This window comes from Clupea harengus, chromosome 21, assembly GCF_900700415.2.
Source record: "Clupea harengus chromosome 21, Ch_v2.0.2, whole genome shotgun sequence".
In the NCBI taxonomy this organism is placed as follows: Eukaryota; Metazoa; Chordata; class Actinopteri; order Clupeiformes; family Clupeidae; genus Clupea; species Clupea harengus.
The window spans coordinates 6,987,209-6,992,208 of NC_045172.1; the positions used below are offsets into that span (position 1 = coordinate 6,987,209).

General features: G+C 44.5%; 1 protein-coding gene across 1 annotated transcript in view; it reads right to left on the reverse strand.

Annotated features, from left to right (window-relative positions):
- myo10l1 (myosin X, like 1) overlaps positions 1 to 5,000 on the reverse strand; it is an 85,131-nt gene that overhangs the window by 62,221 nt on the left and 17,910 nt on the right. The gene's annotated exons all lie outside the window — the stretch shown is intronic.

Sequence of the window (5,000 nt, forward strand, 5' to 3'; positions counted from 1 at the left end):
ACCATCCTCTCTAAAACCTCTACAGGATCTACCGAGCCAACCACCAAGATTTTGTTCAAACGACCAACTTAACTGACCCCAATAAAAAGGTTAACAAACAGACCTCACGTTTCATTTCCGCCTGGGACCCATAGGGGGGTGAAAGAGACACAGAGGGACGATGAATTAGGACCACCACCAGCCCACTCGTGCCCTGGTCCATTTGTTCACTTCACTTTTCGGTTTAAATATATATATATTCCTTTTGTTATTCATTTATTTTACATTTTATTTTCATTTTTGAGTCCAAGCTCTACTGTCACTCACGCATTGGGAACTCTGTCATGCCAATAAAGACACTTTCAACTGAACTGAATCGGGTGAGAGGGGGAGCATCTGATCAGAAATCTGCTAATGGATTTCCCACTGGGAGAGAGGGGGGGGTGGACCCATTATCAATATAAACAAGCAGCCTGGTCTGTTTACCATTTTACAGACTGCTTTTAATCAGGAAGGAGACAGCCTTGGTGAGGAGACGAACGGCAGCAGGTGATCAAACCCTGATTTACTGCTTACGCCTCCCTCATACACACACACACACACACAGACACACACACACACACACATGAACACACACACGAACACACGCACACACACAAACACACACACACACACACACACCACAAACACACAAACACACGCACACACACACAGACAAATGCTGATGGGCACTTTCATTTTATTGGGCACCTGACAATCTCAGTAGTCAGTAGGAGATTAATATGTGAGACATAGTGGGAGAGTGTGTGTGTGTAAAGGTCATGTTACATATACCCCCCCCCCTCCCACACACACACACAGACACACACACACACTCATACACATACACACAGAGATTGACAGATAGAGAGAGAGAGAGAGGGAGAGAAACAGAAAGAGAGAGCGAGAAAACACTCTAATGTATACAGTACCACACACACACACACACACACCCACACGGTGGAGGAGACGTGTTGTGATTTATAGTGTCTCTCTAAGCACCACCCAGTCATTAACTGCACAGACATAAATAAACCCGGGACCACTGTCTGCTTATATGCTTTCTTTCTCTGAGTTTATTTTATCTAAAAGAATAAATGAAATAAATGCTATCTCTCTCTGTTTTCCTAAAACTCACTTATTTTTCTCTCTCGTGCCCCTCACTCCTTTAGCTCTCTCTCTCTCTCTCTTTTCCCCTCTGTCTTCCTCTCTGCAGGCAGATTTATGTACCTGTGTGAGGGAAGGAGACAGGGCTGTGTAGCTTGAGGTCAAAGGGGGTCACCATGACGATGAGGGGGTTAATCAGGCATAGAGAGGAGCATATGGTTCCCATAGCAGGACATCCCATGTGCTTGAGGGTGTGAGTGTGTGTGTGGGTGTGTGTGTGTTTGTCCGTGTGTTATTTATGATGAATTATGTCTTCTGTTAAGAGATTAAGGTCAAGGACCATGGTCAAAGGCAATTAGAGGCTCCACCAGTCCACAGGTCAAAGTTAGGAGATGGGGGTTTTCAATCGGTGCACTTTGTTTAAAATGTCATTAAAAATGAAAGAACTCCTGAGTTACTGCGCTGTGTGTTTGTCTAGATCAATCACAAAGAATTCAGCTGAATGGAACATGCCACATGCGTAGTATAGACAACACACAAACAAACACACAAACAAACAAACAGGCAAACAAACTAAATGCCTGCAAAACTGTTATCCTCCTTTAAATTAGCAGTTGAAGACATTCAGAGGCATCTATTTCTGACTCGAGGCATGACAAAACCCAGGCAGTTAAACTATCACAACACTGGGTCTGGATATCTCTTCTAACCGCCTCCTAATGTAGGAACGGCTTCTTAAACGGCCTCCCTCCACCAAAACCACTTCCCACAGTGGGCTGAGATGACAGGGGAGCAGGTCCTGGTGCTGGGTCTGAGGCCTGGCTCTGGCCTCTGGGGCTCTGGGCTCTGGGGGTCTGGCCGCGTTCCCACTGGGCCCCTGCACTTGGGTAATGATCACGCACAGTAATGATGTGAGCCCACTGCCTTCATATATGCTGGAATGCCAAGCATTCGCTGGCTGCGGTCAGCACTCCGGAAGCTTCTAGTTTCTGATCCCTCTGAAATGAGGAGTTTGGTCCCGAGCCAGATGTGGCTTCCGCCTCACTGGAACTATTGTGGGTGAACCACCTCTCACACACACACACAGCTCTCACACACACACAGCTCTCACACACACACACACCTCTCACACACACACATCTCTCACACACACACAGCTCTCACACACACACGGCTCTCCCCCCGTTCCATACATGACCCCCTCACCTCTGGACAACCCCTGGGCTCTTCATCTAAGCTGGGGAACACGCCACTCAAGCCCCATGATTGCTTCCTACCAGGCCAAACTGTGGGCTGCCACTAATAGAGACGGACTGATTGAGGGAATGAATCTGCGCTCGGTGTGGGCCTGATCTAGTCTCAGCTGCCAGCTGGAGTGAGTTCACTTGTCATGTTTCTGTGCAGACAGATAGACCACTACTATCCCAGAGACCAGCTGATGGTGGGGATTAATCTGGCTCCGATCTGGCCCAAAGCTGGGTCCTTTCCACTCTAGCCTTAGGTGCCAGCTGGAGATCAATGGTCATGCCTGTTTAGATAGTAGTTCTCTGCAGACTGGTTGGATTAAAACCAACCAGATGTTTGAGTGCACAGTGCAATACATTCCGTAACATATCATTAAACTGCTGTTCTAGTCGAGAAAATGCTTCTTTGGGTTGTGAAAAGTTAGAATTAATTTGGATAGTGTACTTAACTTGGATAGTGTACTTAACTTCTCTTCTAACTTCTTCTTCTTCTAAAGTCTTCTTAACTGATTGTTTCTATGGGTTTTTAATGTGGTCCGTAAGTATCTCTGGTTGTGATTTCCCTTCTGACATGATATTGCTCTCAGATGTAAAAACGGCAGCTGGTTTCGTGTCTGTGCCTTGCAAGCCTTGCAAGTAAACATCAATGTCCTCTCAGTGTGACACTACCGATCAAATCCACCACAACTACGCCAACTGAGAGAGGACCACCCGAATTCCATCTTAAAGTTAGCGAAATGAGTTACCGACTTCACAGAAAAGCAGTCAATCCACCCAAAAAGAATGTTAAATCTACTTTCGGGAAGACGTGGCAGGGGGGGGGAACAGCATTTAAATTAGACCCAGAGGGCCTAATTTACTAACATTGCGACCGCAGCTTAATCTGCGCCTTTGCCAAAACGCAAATAACGCACGGTATTTTGCATCCTATTTATCAAACAAGAACCCTCTTCGCGTCATCTGCGCCTAACACCTCCCATTAGTGTTATTTAGCGTTCCGCGAAAATAAGGAAGAAAGAGCCTGTGTGTTCCACCGTGGATGATGAGCTAAAATTAGAATTAGAGCTTTTGGTTCACGAGGTTACAGCAAACTAACCCAGGTAAATATAGAAACTCATAAATATTTCTCCGTTTAGCCCTTCCGTCCACATTAAAAGTTGTGATCACTTTGAATTCAAGACTGTCTTTTATTGGTGAGCTGATTTGGGGAAATTCAATTTTTCAGCGAACATTGAGTGTCTGGGTTGCTATGGTTACCCCTCAGGGTGCCTGTGCAGCTTCATATTAACGAGTTTATGTTCACAAGAAAGTTCATATTCACACATATTAACATGAGTTAATCACACACAGGCAACTGCAAACTGTTAAGATGGGTCTCAAAACTAGAGATAGCTAGGATAGTTAATATCCAGGTTAACTGCTCCATAGCCTCCCGTTAAATAGTCTGGTAGGAATACACGACACCCCTTACTTTAAAACGGCGTATTCCAACACTGAAAACCATGCTTTTCAAAAACGCTGCCCTAGGCAGATACATTTGAAAACTGTAGTTGTAGGTTGCCATGGCACTGGGGGTAGCTTGCGCTTGAGAGGCTATAACATCAAAATAAACATGGAAGGTGAAATGAATATGCTGCTCTGTCTCTACAATTTACTTACCGGTAGTTTAGTTAGTGTACTTCGAGTACAAGTACTTTGCCTGAATAGATACGCGTTACTCCTACGCAGAAGGTGTGCACTGTACTCGGTGTGCTTGAACTATGAAATACCGTTTAAACCATACAATGAACGGCGATTCTGGGTAAGACGTGGCCGAACTTTTCCCGAACAGCTAGCTGGTGGGACAGTTTGTAATTCTATTTGTTTGTATGCCTATATTAAATGATATATCAAATATAAACATTTTTCAAATTTCTCGCAGGCACATAGTTTTAATTTACCGGCTGATATGTCATGCTAAAACACCTCTTGTTTCGTTACTAATACATAATTAGGCGCACTTTACGCATCTCCTCCCATCTCTTTGCGACGAACACCCACTTTCCCACACCCACTTCCTAGCAGCGGTAATCTGCGCTTTTACTCAGGTGCGCCTCCTTTGGAAATAGGGTTTTATGTCTTTACCCGCTATTTTACGCCTGAAATGGGCGCAATCCTGTTAGTAAATGAGGCCCAGAGTGTGTTAAAATGGCAACTCGTAAACACTGTAATTTTTACCTCAGTGACGCTGAGAGCAGTGGGTTAAGGTGAACACCCACGACTGTGGTGGCCATCTTGGATCTAATCTGGCGCAGTGGCAGAGGTGCAATCACAGGGTAAAGTGTCAACCTTGAAACGGGAGACTTAAAGTCTTTGTGTGAAAGCGACAGACTGGGAAATCAGGTTAAAATTAGATCAAGAGTCAAAGAGCTAGGAAAGGAATAAATAAAGATGGAATATAAATAGGGAGAAAAAAGAATATGCAAATGTATGTTGTTGTAGATGACAGATGTTAATCGTTGTGTGATCTTTCACAACCAGGATATTTTCAGTGTTTCTGTGTTTCTGTTACATGTCAAAGTACTTCCACAACCATCTCACATTGACCAATGTTCAGAAAAATCTAGAAATCCAATTTAGGACTTTGCATGC